Genomic DNA, 19,823 nt, shown 5'->3' on the forward strand with positions numbered 1-19,823 from the left:
CCTGGCACTTAGTAGGTGCTCAAAAGACTTCACTAAATTGATCAGAGCACTTGCTAGTCTGCGGTGCGTCCCTCCTGTGCCAGGCTGTGCTCTAATCACTTTACGTGCAAAGTCTCCATTTCAGAGAAGAGGGAACAGAGGGGTTCCTCGACTCCCTCAAGGTCACGCAGAGCTGGCCAGAAGGTATCTGTGTTCATTTCCCAGGGCTGTAATAAATCACCACATCGGGATGGTTTAAAACAACCATGATTTAGTCTCTCAGTTTGGGCGTTCAGGAGGTAGAAATCAAGGTGTTGGCAAGGTTAGTTCCTTCCAGAGGCTCCGAGGGAGAATGCGTTCCACGCCTCTGTCCTGGCTTCTGGTGGCTGCCGGCGATCCTGGCATTCTCCGGCTTTCCGCTGCCTCCTTCACACGGCCGCCCGCCTTCTTTGTGTGTCCTCTGTGTTTCTTTCTCCAAACCCCCCGCTTCTTATGAGAGCATCAGTCACGAGATGTGGGACCTACCCTAATCCGCGATCTTAATTACATCCGCCAAGTCCCTCTTGCCAAATAAGGTCACAGTCACAGGTATCAAGGGTTACGACTTGGACCCATCTTTTTGAGGGACACAACTCGACCTGCTCCGGTCTCTGGGCCAGAATCTGAACCTCAGCAATCTTAACCAGGTTCCTAATTTCTACGTCACCTGCGCATCTCCTTGGCTGATTACAAACTGGCAAATGTCATTTGAATACTAGATTGTCATTATTATCTCTCCACCCAGCTAGAAGGGGGCGGTAGGGTACATTTATGCCACCCAGGAACTCTGAATCTCCCTCTTCCATTTAGCTTTCCACGTCCTCGATGCCTTCACACTCTCTATGGTTGCCCAAAACTCCATCCTCACGTGGGTCAGATTTCAGTGGACGCTCGGGGGAGGGGTGCTTGGTTTCTCCGCTATCCCCGACTGCCCACCTTCCACCCAAGTTTCTTCAAATAGACCAACCCAGGAATTCAGATACTATAAATGTCAGAAGCTCACCCTAGTTTCTCCAAAGGCAGTCCTCAAATCACCCATCTGGAACTTCCTGGGATTCGTCCCCTAACGCCCTCTGTCCCTCTAGTTCCGCATCCCCAGACCTCTGGCTCAGCACATGGGAACTGCGTGTGCCCAACGGGAAACGAGGAGAGGGCACCCACCGCCCTTCCCGGGGCTCACAGCACCCGGCTGGCACGACCAGGTACTTTTCTTTCCCCGACTGCTCCCACCTGCCCGCCTGCTTCTTCATCAGAGCAGACCTGACGGCACTTCCTCTCAGGACAAGGGAAGCTGCTGCTGGGGGCGGGGGCAGCAACCCACCTCTCACACACACCCTGGGACGATTTATCCTAGGACAGCTCCCTCTCAATCACGACTCAGTGTCTTTTTTTTTTTTTTTTTTAACTGCAAGGGACCACGTATCTTTACTTTCAGGCCACAGACAGATCTGGCGGGCCGGGGCGGGGGACTGACACAGTCTTGATCCCATTTCAATTTCCAATCCCTTTTTAACGTTCTTTTCTTTTCACTTTTTTTTTTTTTTAATGTTTATTTTTGAGAGATAAAGAGACAGAGCACCAGCAGGGGGAGGGCAGAGAGAGAGGGAGACAGAATCCGAAGCAGGCTCCAGACTCCGAGCTGTCTGCACAGAGCCTGATGCAGGGCTCCAACCCAAGAACTGTGAGATCATGACCTGAGTTGAAGTCGGACGCTTAAGTGACTGAGCCCCAACTTCTATGTTCACTTTGGAAGTTTGGGGAAGCGGTGGGTTGGGAGGCTTGAGGAAGCCAGGTACGAGGGTAGGGGGATGTGAGAAGGTTGTAAAGAAAGAAGGGTCCTGGCTTGAGAATTCTTTTCTTCCTGCTGCAGGCCAGAAGCTCTCTCCTGCCCTTGTCTGTCTCCCCACTACCCGAGAGAAGCTCTTGAGGAGTTAGAGGGCTTTGGAGGTGGTTTGGCCTAATTTATCATCCTAAGAAACACATGTCTTACTCTACCCACTCCAACCCCGGCCCCACACCGCATTGTCTCGGGAGGCAGAATGGAGCCCGGCCCAGAGCCTGTCCTTGAGGAGCTCGGGGTGCTTGCTGGACAGTGGGGCGAGCACAGGGCGTGGAGCAGGGCACCGGGCACGTGTGCGACACGGAGCCCACCTGCTCCCGGTAAGGGTGCACGGGGGGGTGGAGGGGGGTCTGCCGTCCGAGCAGCGCCTTGAGTATGTGCAAGGTGGCGGGGATGATGGAGGGGAACGCTGCAGCCTGGATCCTGGCAGGAAACAGATCACTGGAGCCATCCAAGGTGAGCTTAGGGAGGGACCATTTACAAAGGTGAGGACACTGTGCAGGGAAACCTGAGGGCAGCACGGGGCCCGAGGAGCTCTCGGCGCCCCAAGGCCTGAGGAGCAGGGCAGTGGGCGGCTGCCAGGACCCAGAGAGAGAACTGTGTGCCACCCGGCAGGAGCTCTTGTGAATGGAGGTGGGGAGAGGGCAGCCCACTGATGTTCCACACAGGCCAGCCTCTGTGGGCACCTGGCCCGGCGGCGGGTCTGGAGGAGCAAAGGAAAACCACCCATCAGACACAGAGGAAGGGACCACATCCCCTGCAAGGCAATCTGCACATAGAAAGGCACGGAGTACTGACACAGCACGGTCTGCTTTGGCACCAGGAACAGGGGACATGCGAGGGACCAGCAGGAGACGGGAGCAGAGGGAGGTCAGGACCTGCTGCGCAGAGCCCAGCTGTCACCTTGTGTGCTCGTGGCACGACGGGAATGACGTAGTTGGTAGTCACGGTGGTGGAGGGATGGAGTCTGCAGGAGGACAGGAGAAAAAGGGAGGCCAAAAAGAGGCCACTGCAATATGGAAGGTCTGGGGGAAGAGGAAGAACTTGGACCGGGGCCTTGCCAGTCAAAGGAAGTGGACTCGAATGTCTGCTTCGCTGCTTCCCATTGTGAGACACTGGGGGAGTCTCCTAACCATCGAGTTTATTTTTCGCATCCACAAACATACAAACAGTCACGAGAATTAGACCGGGTGAGTCAGGTGCCAACCATAGGGCACGGTGATCAACACAGCCTGGACTTATGCAGTGCACGTCCTGTGCAACCAGGCTGGTTGGCTCTGAGTCCAGGCAAGAAAAGCTGAAGGTCTATGTAAGGCAGCAACAGTGATGATGGGTAGCAGGATGTGGATTCCAGAGCCATTTCTCTGGATGCGGGGATAAGGAGGGGGAGGGAGAAGATCCTGAGTTGTACGACTTGGCTGACGGGGGGGGGGGGGGGGGGGGGTGTGGACTAAACACAAAGGAGGTCGAAGGACGCAGGAGCAGCTGAGGGCACAGGGAAAGAAGGGTGTGGTTCCACACATGTTAACAACCCTGAGGGGCCACCAGAGCACTCAGATGGCCCTGCCTAGGAGACAAATGGGAACAAGGGATCAGGGGAGAGGCACAGACTTAGAAGCCACCAGGACACAGAGGGTGGCAGTAGCCGTGGGAAATAGGAGATTCCCCCAGAGCAAGTAGAGAAGGAAAGGACGGGGTTCACTGAGAATCCTGTTAACAGTATTGATTGAAACTAAAGGCAGAAGAGGGGGAGTCAGCAAAAAACAAAAAACAAAAACAAAAAACCAAAAAACAGGAAAAGACCAGGAAATAAGAGGAACACAGGAATCCACCATGGATGCGCGGGAGGAGAGAGTCTCCGGAAGGAGGAAAGGTCCACGGCATTCGGTGCTCTGGAGGGACCAAAGGGGACGAGGACGCAGAGTGGGCCACGGATTAGCAATGGAGACGTGCCTGGTGACCGCAGCAGGGGCAATCTTGGCGCGGGGCACAGAAGCCCAAATATAAGGAGCTGAAAAACGAGTGGGGTTTTGGAAATACGTGCGGAAAAGCGCAATCATGCCCAAGAGTCTGGCAGTGAAAGAACAAGATAAGAAGGGAGGCTTTGGGAGTAGCTTTTCTTTTCAGATGGCAAAACCTGAGCCTATTTATAGGCTAAAAAGTAAGAAACAAAACAGAAATAGCCTCAAGATCCAGGGGGAAATACAGGCAGAATGAGGTCTGGAGATCCAGGCCAGACGGCAGGAGACAGGGTCCAGGTGCAGAGCCAGTGGGGGAAGAGTCAAGTGCGCACGGACTCTGAGGCTGCCAGAGGTGGGCCGGTCCCGCCCTGGCTTGTCGCCCCCTCCTGTCGTAGGGTGGCTACGCCCCCGCTCGGCAGAGGCAAGGCCGTCCTGACGTGCGCGTAGGAGTCGTCTGAGACAGAGGCTCAGTACGGTTTTTTTTAAGTCAAGTGTCCTGGTTTAGAGCAAAGGCTGACTTAACTGCTCCCGCCTGCATTTTACCTGTTAATTCCCTCTCTTTCTGCAGGGTGAGGACGTCTCTCGGAGATGTGACGTGGATCCAGACGAGGCCAGAAAGAATCGGCTGCGTCTTCCTAGAGCGGAGACGTGCACACATTCATCCTGGGGCGGACGGCCCGAGGGACGGGGCTCCCAGAAATTCACGGGGGCGGCGAGGGTGGGAGGCCTGGCCGGGGACACCGGAGGCTCTCCCGGGACCTGGTTTAGGAACACTTGCAGTTTCTCTCTCGCATTTAGCTTGTCAGATTCTTCTTTGTCAGCTGAAGCGCCTGACAAGCTTAATTGTTTCCTTAGGGCTTTGTCCTTCCCATCAGCGAACAAAGGCAATTGGGAAGGATTTGGGTTTAGCTTTTTTGATATTAAAAACAAGCAAACAAAATAACACAACAACAACAAACAGGGGTGCCTGGGTGGCTCAGTCGGTTAAGCATCTGACTTCGACTTCGGCTCAGGGCGTGGTCTCACGGATCATGAGTTCAAGCCCTGCGTCGGGCTCTGTGCTGACAGCTCGGAGCCTGGAGCCTGCTTTGGATTCTGTGTCTCCCTCTCTCTACGTCACGCTTTGTCTCTCTCTCTCTCTCAAAAATAAACATTAAAAAAAAATTCTTGGGGCGCCTGGGTGGCGCAGTCGGTTAAGCGTCCGACTTCAGCCAGGTCACGATCTCGCGGTCTGTGAGTTCGAGCCCCGCGTCAGGCTCTGGGCTGATGGCTCGGAGCCTGGAGCCTGTTTCCAATTCTGTGTCTCCCTCTCTCTCTGTCCCTCCCCCGTTCATGCTCTGTCTCTCTCTGTCCCAAAAATAAATAAAAAACATTGAAAAAAAAATTAAAAAAAAAAAATTCTTACCAAGATAGATGTTTGTATTTATATGTGCACCCACACGTGCACATCCATACACTCCTAGATATTTCAATCCGCGTTTGGGTGTAAATATCGGTAGAGCAGATCAGACCACTGGCCCACCGCCTGGACGGCCGCTCTGACTCTGAAAGGCGATACACCAGCAATACCCCACCTCTTCCCGCAGTCAGGAGCCCCTAATGACGAATTAAGTGCCATTGGAAGACGACAAGCTGACGTGCAGATGGCGTCCATCAGGGGTTACCTCCTGAGGCCCCTCTTGCTCCTCCCTTCCCAAAAAGCTTTTATTGAGGCCGGTGCTAAAACCGGGATGAGCACATTCGCCGTTCAGTATGGTTTCATTTCTCCCATCCACCCTCTGATAGTTACGAATTATGGGTAAAAACTGCAGCAAATTGGACAAGAGGTAAAGCCAGAGACCAAGATATTGCACGGACAAAGATTATTGGTCCCGTAAGCAAAGAGCTAACGGTACAGCAGTAACAGGGGACAGGGCTGGCATCTTTGGCCAACTGGAGGAAGGACGCAGTAGATTTTCGAAGGCGGCCTTGCCGCGGGGTTAGTCCCACAGTAGGAAGACGTGTTTGGCTTGCTCCCTGAGCAGAGCTGAGCAAGGTCACGTGACCTCTCACTTCTCAGGGCTCCTGACTGCACGGCTGCCTTTTTAACAGTCGTCTGTGTGCTGTGTATTATCGTCCATTAGAACATATGTTCTTGATGGTCTCTGGTTAACATTTTTTTTTTTAATGTTTATTTATTTTTGAGACGGAGAGAGACAGAGCATGAATGGGGGAGGGGCAGAGAGAGAGGGAGACACAGAATCGGAAGCAGGCTCCAGGCTCTGAGGCATCAGCCCAGAGCCTGATGCGGGGCTCGAACTCACGAACCATGAGATCGTGACCTGAGCTGAAGTCGGACGCTCAACCGACTGAGCCACCCAGGCACCCCAAGGTTAACATTTTTTATCACCGTCTCCAAACACTTTCACAGACGGGTAGCATTCGGCGCTCAACAAAGGTTAGGTTGGCTGGTTGACTCGACTGTCCATCCACCCATCCGATCAATCCTAGATAAAAGTCTACAGAATAAATGTGCCCACTTCTTGGGAATTGTGCAAAGACTTAAGAAGAAATCAATTCGATTTGACAAATATGCATCGAGCACAATTATGTGCAAGACGGCAGTCAAGGAGACAAAGACGAGTAAGATGTGGCTCCCACTAAGAAATATTAGATAAATAGCTACAAGATTGAACTTAAGGACTACAGAGCCTTGGGTACAAAGAAGAAACGGAAATGAGATCCCCGCTGTGGGGGTGGGGTTGAAAGCAGGAAACAGTTCCTGGTGGATGTGGTATTTAAAAGACACCTCGGGATTCTTATTTGAGAACTTGACAGAAACGTTATTGAACCCAGAAGACTCGCTCAATTGTGGTTTGACCGTGACTGCCACCAGCCACTGGGGAAGGCTGTCAGTCCTCCACAGCTGCTTCTCAGGGTCTCCTAATAAAGGTGTGGGGACTTGCCGGCAACTTAGCCTAGTTCCTGAATTCTACGCCTCACCCTCTGGGTCTCCCAGTCATGCTCATCTCTACAGTCTGAGGTCTGTGCCAGCAGAAAAGCAGCCCAGTTCACAACTGGCTATAGTCTTCCTAGCGGTGGGTCATCATCCTCTTCCTAACTGTGCCAAGATGCAAAAAGGAACCCAGAAAGCTTCCCAGCCAGGACCGAGGGACAGGGCATGACAACACAGAGTCTAGACTGGTGTGCAGTGCGGAATGCCCAAGCAGTCACTGGGGGATGAGCTGGGACAGCGTCCTTCTACGATCCTGGAGACCATCTGGTGATAGTAAGGGCTGGTCAGACCAGGGCTATCGCTCCAGACCGAAAGCAATCTTTGCTTGCCTTTGGGGTTAAGGTTGGCCACACAGTGGTCCTTCCCCTGGCCCATCACATGGCCCTACATCCCAGTGTCAAACACAGACCCTACGCCAGGTTTCCCACATCCGCGTGAATCCAGAAACACCTAGCGTACCATAAAGGTTCTTCCTAAGCAAATCCTCTCCCTTTACGTGATCTGAAACCCACAGATCGATACGAGATTGGTTTGTTTTGAAGACGATGATTCCTTTAACAAGATGCAAATGCTTCTTGGGCTGATAACGTAAACTCCATCAATCATTCAAACACTAAATTATTAAGCAAGCTAGAGACTGTTCTCCCTCCTCCTACAGAAGGACAGCCAATGATGAACCTTCCTGGCTTGAGAAGCAAAATATTCAAAGATAACTTACAATGATTATTGATACCAGAGGGTCTCTCCTTGGAACCAATAAACCATAGGGCTATGAGGCCCATGTATTGTCCCAAACTCAAAATTCTGCAAGCATGTACATGAATGAATTGTTACAGGGAGAGAATTCAGTTTTGCCAGACTCTCAAAAGTATTTGTGTCACATAAAAGGTCAACAGCACCCTACGGATGCCCGGGCCAGTGTCTACCTGTTAGCAGGGAAAGGGGTCAAGGGCAAGATGGCTGGCTCTACTTTGCATACACTCTCCCATCTGGGCCTCTTCAAAGCTTTGCAAATTCCAAATGGATTCCCTTTATGCATGTAGGGAGGACAAAATGAAACAGGAATGGAATTTCAAAGTAAGAAATCACTTAGAAGGAGAACTGGGACCAGGCCTGGATTCTCGGTTCCCCTGGTTCTTCCTCCACAGGGTGATTCCCTTCCCGGTAGACAGTGTTTAATGATGTGAAGTCTTCTAAAGTGGGCCTAATTGGATGTTCCATCGTAAGGGTAAAAGAGGCCTGCTAAGGTCTGGCACAGAGAGACTGATCCAAAGGTTTAGCTTTGATCATTCTGGAGGCTCTTCAATTTTCTGCTGTAAGTAGATCTACTCACTATCTGCCAGCTTTGTGCTTCAGGCCATGGAGAAGGGCAGAGGATGAGGCCACCAAGAAAATAAGGAAGCTTAATGGCCTTTTCGAAATGAACATTCTAGTACAAACAAGTGGATCGAGCCTGCCCTAGCTTTGTCACGTGGCATTTACGGAGCGGCTACGACGTACAAAGACCCTTCCGGGCACCAGGGATACAGTGCACAAAACATATATGGTTCCTGCCTTCGTATTTAGAGTCACCATGGTAAAAGTTTCCATTCTTTTGCCATGAGTGAATTTAATAATCAAGGAGGATCCACCAGAGGCAGAAAGCCAGCGGAAAGAGCAGAGGTAGAATTACCAGAGAGCCAAGTCGAGGTCATGGGAGGGGCCGCTCCCAGCACCTCCCCAAAAGAGGGTGCTCCTTCATTTACTCTCTATTCAGACTGTCACTAGTCTGAATGACCCAAGCCTGACAGACTGACCCCCGTCTGTGCCTCCAAATGCTGTCAGCTCTGTTGTCCAGTCTGCCCTTTATCCTGACTCCTGGTCAATGTCTCCCATGTCCACCTCCCTGACACAAGTCCCTCTGCGAGTGGGGTGTTTCCCTAAAACCCTACTGTCAACGGCCACCCTGGAACCCCGAGTCAAAGCCCTCACGGAAGGACTGTAAACATGGGTGCGGAAGGAAGGTCCTGATATATTACCAAGAGAAAAACAGGTTCGTCGTAGAACTACTTACAGGACAACACTGGGTTTTGGAAAAACATCTGAGTGCACATTTGCATGTGGAATGTTCCTAGAGGGAATATGAAGGAATATTTGACTCTTCCTTTTGTAAGACGTCTTCACGGGGCGCCTGGGTGGCTCAGTCGGTGAAATGCCCGACTTCGGCTCAGGTCACGATCTCACGGTTCGTGGGTTTGAGCCCTGCGTCGGGCTCTGCGCCGACAGCTGGGAGCCTGGAGCCTGCTTCGGATTCTGTGTCTCCCTCTCCCTCTGTTCCTCCCCTGCTCTCACTCTGTGTCTCTCTCACCCTCTCAAAAATAAATAAAGATTTAAAAAAATTTAAAAAAAAAAAAGTCTTCACTACTCTTAGTGGCAAGCATATATTACGTGGCCATTTTAAAACTTATGCCTCAGCCGTATTCCTCTGAACACTTCCTGAAAAATGTCACAGAAAGGAGTCACCTTGGGGACCATGCAGAGCCGGGCTATGCCTTACCTGTCTCTGCATCTACACGGGGCACACAGTGGCCTCCAGAGGAGGAGAAGAGAGAGGAGGAAGGACAGAGGAAAAGGTAGGTCTTGGACGTGTGCACCAACACGTGCACGTGACAAAGAGCCCCAGGTGTCAGTAAATGACGGGCCAGTGAGTCCCCCGGGGGGACTTATGGTGCTTCTGCGTGTTTACCGAGACTTCCCGAGCTCAAGGGACTTTGCCAAGCCCACGGAGAGGTATGAGAATTGAAGCACAGAACCTGCTTTCAAGGAAACAAAGAGGACAGGAACAGATAAAGAATGCATATAACTATGTAGGACTGCAAGCCACAGAAAGGCAGGTAGAAAACTGGAAAGGAGAGGAGAATCGATGGGTGGGGGAGGGTGCAAAGCCAGACCACGAGGAATGGCAGGGTGGTGGGCACCGGGCTTTGGGAGGGAGCCGAGGGCTGACAGATGTGCTCTCGCACAGGGCAGCAGGGGTGAGGGAGGTTATTTATTTCAGGATGGGGGAGAGCTGAGAGGACCGGCAGGGAGGGATGGAGAGGCTAGAGGAGGGCAGGCCCATGGGGAAGAGACCGGAGAAGCCGGGTCTGGAACACAGGAGGGCAGGGCACAGAGGGGCGAGGACGGTAGGCAGTGACCCACGACGTGTGGAAGGGGAGGCGGATGCGGAGGAAGCTCACGGAAGATGGGGGTCACCTAGGGAGAGGGAGGGTGCACAGAGCCCACAGGTAGAAGCAGGTGAAAAGGACTTGGCACCGAGGGGAATTAACGCCGGGGTGAATGAGGGATCACGGAGCACCCCCGGGGAACTAACTGAAGTCAGAGAACACGAAGGATACTCTTTCCCCTCTTACTTCGTAAGTTTCTCCATGCGGAAAATCGGGCAATTCCTACTCATGCATATGTATGAAAAGGCACAGTCTATGAAAGGTTCTGACACCAGAGGGAATAAAAACATCAACTCTACATGAAACATTACTCGCTGCAGTGATGGATACTCCCATCCCTCCACGGGCGGGTCCAGAAAAGACAGGAGGAGCCTGGGAGAGATCTACAGGTCAGGCTGCCTCCAGATCCCTGGTTCCAGTCCAGCAGGGGCCCCTCAAGGCCCTCCCATGCAGGAAGGCTGGAGGAGGCTCAATCTCAGAAAAATATGGGAAGATGCAGGGGCGCCTGGGTGGCTCAGGTCATGATCTCACGGTTCGTGAGTTCGAGCCCCGGCTCAGGCTCTGTGCTGACAGCTCAGAGCCTGAAGCCTGCTTCGGATTCTGTGTCTTCCTCTCTCACTGCCCCTCCCCGATTCAGTGTTTGTCTCTCTCTCAAGAATAATAAACATTAAAAAATTAAAAAGATATATGGGAAGATGCAATCGCCCTGTCCCTTGTACAGCACAGAGCACAAATGGCACCCAGGTGTCTGAGCTCCAGATCTGCTCATTCTTCTCTGACCTTCCAGGACCCCCGGTACCCGGGCCCCCTGTCCCACTCCTGTGGCAATGGAGCAGTCTGAGGTGGGGACTTGGGCGTGTGGAGCTACGAAGGGAGGGAGGTTGGAGAGTAGAACTGTCTATCTGGGAGGTCTTGATCCGATTTTGTGGGGGGCAGCCTGGATGTTGGAGAGCCATCTCTAAGAATTCTGACAGCTTTTCTGGATCCACAAAACAACAGTGCAAGTAATTACTATGTATTCTATCTTTTCTCCTAATTACGGGATTCTACCTATAGGTAGATTCTACCTATAAGATAGTATCTGATTCCATTAAAAAATAACATATTTTTTAAACCTGTTATCTTAATCCCATGGGACCTCGACTTTCTGCCTTTCTAGGGGTATTATTATCTCCTTTTAAAAATGTCAATTTGTTTGATTCCACTGCTGATTTCCAATTTGTGGCACCGTGCTTCTCCCTTCTTCTCTCCCTAGCAAGAGGCTGGCAGACCCTGTCCCCTCCTCTGATAAAACTTCTCCTTTATGAGTCACTATGCATTCCACCCTCCTGAACGCCAGCCTTTCTTCTGTCCTTACTCTCTCTTAGGGTGGATGCTCTCTCGTTTATTTGCAAGTCTTTAAAAATGCTGCCTAGGATTTTTTCTACCCCACTTTCATAAAAACAAAGTATGAGAGGATACTTTCTAAGCTTTGGCACTTAACCCAACCCCCCATATTCTTAAAGATAATCCACTGTCTTCTGTCTTCCAGTTTTGCTATCAGCCTAATTGTGTTCCTTTATAAGCAATGTATTTTTTTCTGATCTGGATGGTTTTAAAATCGGTGTCTTCCACATTCTGCGGTTTCATTACTAGCAGTCTAGAGTTTAAGAATCAAACTCTTTTAAAAAAATCAAACTCTTTCGGGGTGCCTGGATGGTTCAGTCAGTTAAACGTCCAACTCTTGATTTTAGCTCAGGTCATGATCTCACAGTTCGTGGGTTCGAGCTCCATGCCGGGCTCTGTGCTAACACTGGGCTGCGTGGAGCCTGCTTGGGATTCATTTTCTCTCTTTCTCTCTCTCTCTCTCTCCCTCTCCTGCTCACACGCACTCTCAAAATAAATAAGTAAACATTTAAAAAAATCAAATTCTTCTTCTTTACTTTGCTTGTCATTTAATGTGATTCCTGAATCTGAGGGTACTCACGTCGCCTTCATTCTGTCTGGCTGGATCATTGCAACTGTTGGCTGTTAACTAAGTGAAATATGCTACCACAGTCCCTTATTTTCCAAGACACTCCCAAATGTCACAGGTTTATCAATCCCCAGGAGAGAAAACAGTTCATTCACCTTAAAATCCAGGGGTTTCTGTCCTGCAAAACGTTCTGCATTTTGATGGGTAACTCTGAAGTGATAAAAACATGAAGGCAAACGAATGTGTGGGTTTATCTTAAGAGGGGGATGCCACTGAACAGAGCAGTGTACCCACCCTAAGGACAGAAGCCCGGGGAGGACAGTCCTCCAACGATTAACTAGTTCGTGATCATGGGAGAGTCACCTACGACGTCTGAGGCTTCATTTCATCCTAAGAACGGGAATGACTGGTTCTATACATGGGGTTGCCTTTAGGATTGACGTAACCTTGGTCTGGTCTCGTCTGACTGTAGATCCTTTGAGGGTAGGGACGAGGTCTTGCTCGACCAGATAGGGTCAATTTCTTGCTCTTTCAATAATACTCGGATAATGGACAGAATCCCTTCAAGCACATCCTTTCCGGCAAGCAGGCCGTGCGGGTTTGTCTGTGTAGGTGAAGGATGTGTGGGAGGAAAGGGCTGGTCTTGTTGGTGGCAGGTGCTACCGAGTTAATCAACAGCGTGGGTACGAGGATATCGGGTGATGTTCTGTCCCAGCCACGGCCCCTCGGTAACCTGGCATCCCTGGTGATCACCTCCCCCCAGCCCTCCCAGAAAAGACTCTGGCTGCTCCAGGCCTCCAACTCACAGAGATGCCCCAATTCCCTCTGTGCACCTGCTGCTGCTCTGGACCCAGCCCCCAAAAGGGATGCTTTCTATTTTCCCAGCATCCGGGGACCAGCTCTGGCCTCGGCCACTCAGCAAGCTTCTCTGCTGTCAAGGGCTCTGACACACCTCCTACAAACGAAAATGAACTCCAGCCTGGGGGAGGCCCCCCCACCAAGTTTGTCCCTTCCTCGTATGTTCTCTTTCAGCTCTAGAGGACTGTTCAGAGTGCTCTTTCCAATTTAAAGGTGCTGTCTTGTTACAGCTGAATGATTCTTTATAATTCTTCTGTGTAAATCACTGTGTGAATTCTGTCTTCCGATTGGACCCAGACTGATAAACCACTGTTTTCCTCAGTGCCTGGCACAATCAACAATACATATCGGAGCTCTCCAGGCATCCTTTCCTCCCTTCCCCAGCTAGCCCTGAATAATTTATCTCTGACTTGTTCCAAATCACAGCACAGCTCAAAGTGGAGGGCCCCAAACTGGAACGTACCTCCTCTAATGTCTCCTCTCACCAACTGCTGGCATGTTAATTAATGACATTTCTGAGAACTGGCTGGACACCCTAGGGGGACCCTACTTGGTTTGGTCATTTATACTCAAAACTGGAGACCTTCTCCCAGTCTGGCTCCTAAAGACTTCAGGTCAATTAATTTCCTTCCTTTGGTTAAAAAGAAGGATTTTTGTTTGTATGTCTGGCCCCCGGGATCAGAAACCTCCAGGGGACGGGTAATTCCTTCGGTTCCTAATAAGACTGAGAAATTTCAAAAGCACAGTGACTTCTGTAATGGTACCACTACTCCAGAGCTATTTTTTAACTTAAAAAAGAAAAAAAGCATGCCATTAAACCAGAAAGGGTGAAATATGGGATGTGAAACCTGAAACAAGGAAAAATAAGACATGAAGCCTTCATTTTTCAGGCCTAATCCTGTTCTATTCGACAGCCTTACCGTATCACTGATACAGTATGAAAATGTTCTTATTCAGGTTACACTTAACTGAAAGCTCAGAGGGACAGTTCACCTGTTACCATCTGGTGTGATGGTTTTACCGTGGGTCAGCTCTGCTAAACCAGAACTTGGCACTCCTCACACTATAGAGCTGCTGTGCAGGATGGCTCATGAGAGAAACCTGTGTGGCGTTTGGGCGGAGGAAATAAAGCAGGGACAGCTACGCTCTGAAGCATCATCCCCGGCTACGGTGGGAAGAAACGGACATTGAGGTATCGGCGAACCGAGGGTGGCCTCACCCTTCTGTGCTCCATAGCCGGCTCTCCTTCATAAATGTCCTCCTTCGTAACTGCCAGCCCCCCTGAACATCAAGGACCCTGAACAGAAGCATCTCAGCTAACTAAAAGGCGGCAGCCAGGAAGAGTCAACAGCCTTCCGCAGCGGTCTGCACCTGTCCCCTCTGCAATGCCGCTCTCGCACGTGGACCCGCCTGGCATCCTGTGAACTCTGACTTATAAGCCACAGCGGGGCTGGCTCATGGCTCCTTTCAGGTCTTGTGTGGACTTTTTACTCCTTGGGTCCTGCTGCAATGGTGTAGGTCCAAATCCGGTAACAACTTCCTTGGGCCCAAACACTCATAGTTGCCTGCTTCCCTACTGGATAAATCCTGATTCACATACACACACACAAATCAAACACTCTGAATAATGGGTTCAAAAGAATTATATCTAATATGGCAACAATCTATGTAACTTCTTGTATTTAGGTTGAAAAATAAAACAGAGAAAACTGTAGGAATAAAGAATGAGTAAAAAATCTGGATTAAAGGCCATGACATAATCCTAAGGATTCTGGACAATAAATCCATCATGACCCAGGTCCTAACAGTATGTTAAACAAGAAAAATATAGTATGATGTCATTCTTTAAAAATGAATGCAAAAGTCCGTATCATGAGAGTAAAACTGTTCTCTGTATTTTACACTGGTAAGACAACATCTGGGATTCGGTATTAAATTCTAACATATTTTGGGGCGCCTGGCTGGCCCAGTCGGTTAAGCATCCAACTCCTGATTTCAGCTCAGGTCATGGTCTCACAGTTCACGAGTTCGAGCCCCACACTGAGCTCTGTGCTGACAGTCTGGATGGAGCTCGCTCTGGATTCTCTGTCTCCCTTTCTCTCTGCCCCTCTCCCGCTCACAGTCTCCCACTCTCAAAAAATAAACATTAAAAATATTCTAACGTATCTTAAGAGGAAATAATGTGTTCTGAAATCAGGAAGTCTAGAAAAGAAAAGTACAATGAAGAAAGGCTTCGGGAACGTTAGGGAAATGAGGTCTATGTATTTGTGGCTCCAGAGAAGAGAGCTAGGATCAAGGGGACAAAACTTACATAAACATAGTGAAAAGCACGGTCACAGCAAATCAGCACAGAGGACGGAGGTCTCCTGCAAGCGGGGGGAGCTGGACTACAAGTCCACCACAGCGCTTTTAACCTCGTAAAATTCCATGAATTTAGAGGTCGCCTGGGGCTTGGCGAGGGGGAATAAGGGGTCCCTGCTGATGGGGACAAAGCTCCTATTTGGAACGATGGAAAGGGTCTGGAAGGTGGGGACGGCTGCACAACACTCTAAGTGTAATCGATGCCACTAATCTGTACACTGAAAATTGTTAAAATGGCAAAATTTATGTTCTATGTATTTCATCACAATAAAAAAAAAAACCCATGCTTCTATTATTCTATGTGAGAGATGCAAAAAAAAATTAAATTTAAAATCTGAGTCAATAAAAGAGGACTCCGTTACCGATGTGGTAAAGGCATTTCTTTTGGCTGGGAAGAATGTGTTGTACCACAAAGGGGTTTTCCGCAAGCAAATGCTGCAGTGACCCAGGGTTTCTGCAGGGGCGCCTGGGTGGCTCAGTGGGCAAGCGTCCGACTTCGGCTCAGGTCATGATCTCGCGCGGTTCGTGAGTTCAAGCCCCATATCCGGCTCTGTGCTGACCGCTCAGAGCCTGGAGCCTGCTTCGGATTCTGTGTCTCCCTCTCTCTCTGCCCCTCCCCCACTCATGCTTGGTCTCTCTCTCTCAAAAATAAATCAACATTAAAAAAAAAATAAAGACACATAAAAGCCAAAAGCAATTATGCATTCTTTGGCAATGCCAGTCAATCAAACCAGAGGGGTTCCTGAGGGGAAGAAACAGTATGCAAAGAAAGTGCATTTGTAAATGTCCCCATATTATCATGATGATAAATGTCCTCAGTGATGATGAAATGGGGCACACAGTTTAGAATAAAGTCCTCTTTCATCTACCCATAACACAGAGACATACAAATTTACAAGTACAGGGGCCAAAAACACCCAATTTAATACATAAGTGGGAAAGAAGTATCTAGAAGCCTGGGACAACACTGGGGAAACTTCATGCCTTTGTTCATACATGTGGGCTGCTGAGTTCTGATAGGTTAGGAAGCGATCCATGAGAGACCTACAACCAGAAAGTCTGCTGTAGGGGGTTTCTTTATGGCGGGGGGAGGCGTTGCCCAACAGATCTGAGGGTTGTGACTTCAAGCCCTATGTTGGGCATGGACCCTACCTTAAAATTAAAAAAAAATTTTTACACTTGTTGGGATGAGCACTGGGTGTTATACACAGGGGATGAATTGCTGGAACCTACTCCTGAAATCATTATAGCACTATACGCTAACTAACTTGGATGTAAATTAAATAAATAAAATTAGAAGATTTTTAAAAATTTTTTAAATTATTATTATTTTAAGTTTATTTATTTATTTTGAGAGACAGAGACAGTGTGGATGGGGGAGGGGCAGAGAGAGAAAGAGACAGAGAAAAAGTCCCAAGCACCCACAAAGCTGCAAGATCATGATCTGAGCCAAAACCAAGAGTTGGTCACTGAACCAACTGCACCACCCAGGCGCACCCCCAAAAAATATTGTTTAAAATTCACTGTAAGATTTAAGATTTCTTTGCTGTTTTCTACCCTCCCACCAAAAAGCATATATATATATATCTTTAAAGATTTCATTTTTAAGTAATCTCTATACCCAACATGGGGCTTGAACTCACAACTCCAAATTCAAGAGGCACAAAAAAGCATATTTCTTCTTAAAAGTGAATGAATGAAAAAAGATGCACCATACTAATTGAAAGTAATCTTTATATAAAGAAGAATAAGGGTGCCTGGGTGGCTCAGTTGGTTGAGCGTCCGACTGCGGCTCAGGTCACGATCTCACAGTCCGTGAGTTCGAGGCCCGCGTCGGGCTCTGTGCTGACAGCTCAGAGCCTGGAGCCTGTTTCAGATTCTGTGTCTCCCTCTCTCTCTGCCCCTCCCCTGTTCATGCTCTGTCTCTCTCTGTCTCAAAAATAAATAAACGTTAAAAAAAAAAAAAAAAAAAAGAATAGTTAGAAGATAAACTACCCGATTTCAAAAAATTATTTTAAGCCTATTAATTCTTTGAGAGAGAGAGAGAGAGATAGAGAGAGAGGGAGAGAGAGAGAATCCCAAGTAGGCTCTATGCTGTCAGTACAGAGCCCGATGCAGGGTTCAAACTCATGAACCATAAGATCATGACCTGAGCTGAAATCAAGAGCTGGATGCCCACCCAACTCAGCCACCCAGGCGCCCCCTCTCCCAGGAATTTTTATTAAGCTACAAGACACTGTGGTTCTGGCATCATGACAGATACCTGGATGGATGGAACAGAAGAAAGAGTTCTGAAATAAATTACACAGAGAGGGGTAATGGATTTTCAACAATGGTACTTCAGCTAAGAACAGTCTTTCCAACAAATGAGGTTGGAAGTGGACATCCGCGTACAGGAGGAAAAACAAAATCTTTGATATATCCCTCACATTACATTAACAAATGAATCAAAGTAGATCACACACCTAAATGTAACGCTTAGAAGAAAGTCTTTGTGATCTTGAGTCAGTCAAAGGTTTCTTAGCTACGACACCAAAAATGCAATCCGTGCATTAAAAAAATTGATAATTTGGACTTCATCAAAAGCAAACGTCTGCTCTTCAAAAGACATTGTTAAGAGAAAAGACAAACCAGACTTGGAAAAAAAATATTTGCAAACCAGATACCTGATAAAGGATATGCATTCAAAATTTACCAAAAACTCTCAAAATTCAGTAAGAAAACAAAACACCACAATCAAAAAGGGGCTAACGATTTGAACAGATGCTTAACAAAAGATACACCAAGGGCACAGAAGATGAGAAGATGTTCAACATCATTAGTCATTAGGAAACGCAAATGAAAACCACAGTGAGATACTAATACATACCTACTTGAAGGGCTGAACTTTAAGAAAAAAACTGACAATATCACATGTTGGCAAAGATGTGCAGGAAGTGGAAGTCTCAAACTCCACTAGCAGAACTGTTTCATTAAAAATACATAAATAAAAATAAATACACACCCCTACTGTATAATTAGTCATTCGACTCTTGGTGTATTCTCCCAAGAAACACGAAACTGTATGTCCATACAAATACAATTTCATTGTAATAGCCCCGAACTGGAAACCACCAACAGGTGAATGGCTAAGCACACTGAGTTATACTCATATAGTGGAATCCCATTTGGTACTAAAAAGGGATACGCTACTGATACATACAATGACAAGGAATGATTCCTCAAGGAAAGAAGCCAGCTCCCCCCCCAAAAGGATACACTGTAGGACTCTGCACAAAATTTGAGAAAGAAAACAAACTCATCTAGAACAACAGAAGGGAGATCGGTAGTTGCCTGGGGATGTAGGGGGCAGGAGGGAGGGAGGTGGGGCAGGGAGGGGTGGGAAGATTATACGTGGGCACACAAGGAAACTTTTGGGGGCAACATATACCCCTCATCTTGACCAAGGTGATGGTTTTAGGTTTTAGAAGTGTACACGTAGGTCAAAACTTACCAAATTAATCACATTTAAGTATGCTCAATTTAAAGCTCAAAATAAAGCTGTTATAAAAAATAAATAAAATTGACAGCTTGTTTGGGCAAGGTCGTTAAAACTTTGGGCAAAGTCCTTTCAACCAAGCGAAGGCAAGATTCGAGTCCATGAGGCGCGTCCACGATGAGGTGCCTTTGTATGTGTATGTGCCACTGCGGGGGGTGGGGGGAACCCAAGAAATTCTTCCTTTTACAAAATGCAAATGGCAGGGAGGGGTTCATCCATTCACACCCTTCGAGCCCAGTCCTGACGCAATCTGTTTCTTTCCTTATCGCTCAAGTAGAAAGTGATTACTCCCCTCTGTGAGTCACTCCAACACTTAAGTTAATTTTCAGATATCAGCTCAGTGCATTTCTTCAACCGCCCATCGCACATTTATTAAATGACGCATCTAGGCCAGATACACAGAGGCCTGGTGCTGGAAACACAAATGTGAGCTGGGCGTAGTTCTTTACCGGCAAAAGCCTCGTAGTTTACTGGCAAAAGACTTGGACAATAACACGCTGTAACGTGTCCACAAACGTTTAAAAGTACAACAGGAACCTGGAGAAAGAAATTGGTGTTGTCAGACGCCTGGTCTTGTGCTGTAGTGACTGGTTCGGGACCCCATTTCCTTTCAGACCAACGCTCCCCGAGAACAAGGGACCGTGACTTACTCACTTGAATCATCCACTCAATCACCCAGCACAGGACCTGACACGAGAGTTTTCACACTTGTGCATCTGTTTGAACGAATGGAAATTTCACTTCATAGGCATCCGCTCTTTGACTGGAAGGCAGGGCCACCATGTTGCCAACTTGTCGGTTGAGTCCCAACCTTTATCCATTTTGTCATCCGAAGCAAGTCATTTGAGGGGAGATGAAACACCGAAATCTAGGTTCCCCCAGATCCCAAAGGAAGCGCTCATACCCATTCTGTCAGTGAAGAAAACAAGGAGGAGGTAGGGGTGGGGTGGGTGGGGCTCGGTCAGCGAAGCCTGGGGCACAAGAGTCACACGGTGAATCAAGGTCCCACCGAGGGTCTAAAGCAGGCCCTGGCGCTCCGTGTTGTGACCATCAGGTATTCCCCTGCCCAGCGAGCACACATCTGATCTCTAG

General features: G+C 48.6%; 1 protein-coding gene across 2 annotated transcripts in view; it reads right to left on the reverse strand.

Moving 5' to 3' along the window:
- The window catches only part of LOC125925954 (carboxyl-terminal PDZ ligand of neuronal nitric oxide synthase protein-like), a 284,630-nt gene that overhangs the window by 53,620 nt on the left and 211,187 nt on the right, over positions 1–19,823 (reverse strand). The gene's annotated exons all lie outside the window — the stretch shown is intronic.

Source organism: Panthera uncia, chromosome F1, assembly GCF_023721935.1.
Source record: "Panthera uncia isolate 11264 chromosome F1, Puncia_PCG_1.0, whole genome shotgun sequence".
NCBI lineage: Eukaryota > Metazoa > Chordata > Mammalia > Carnivora > Felidae > Panthera > Panthera uncia.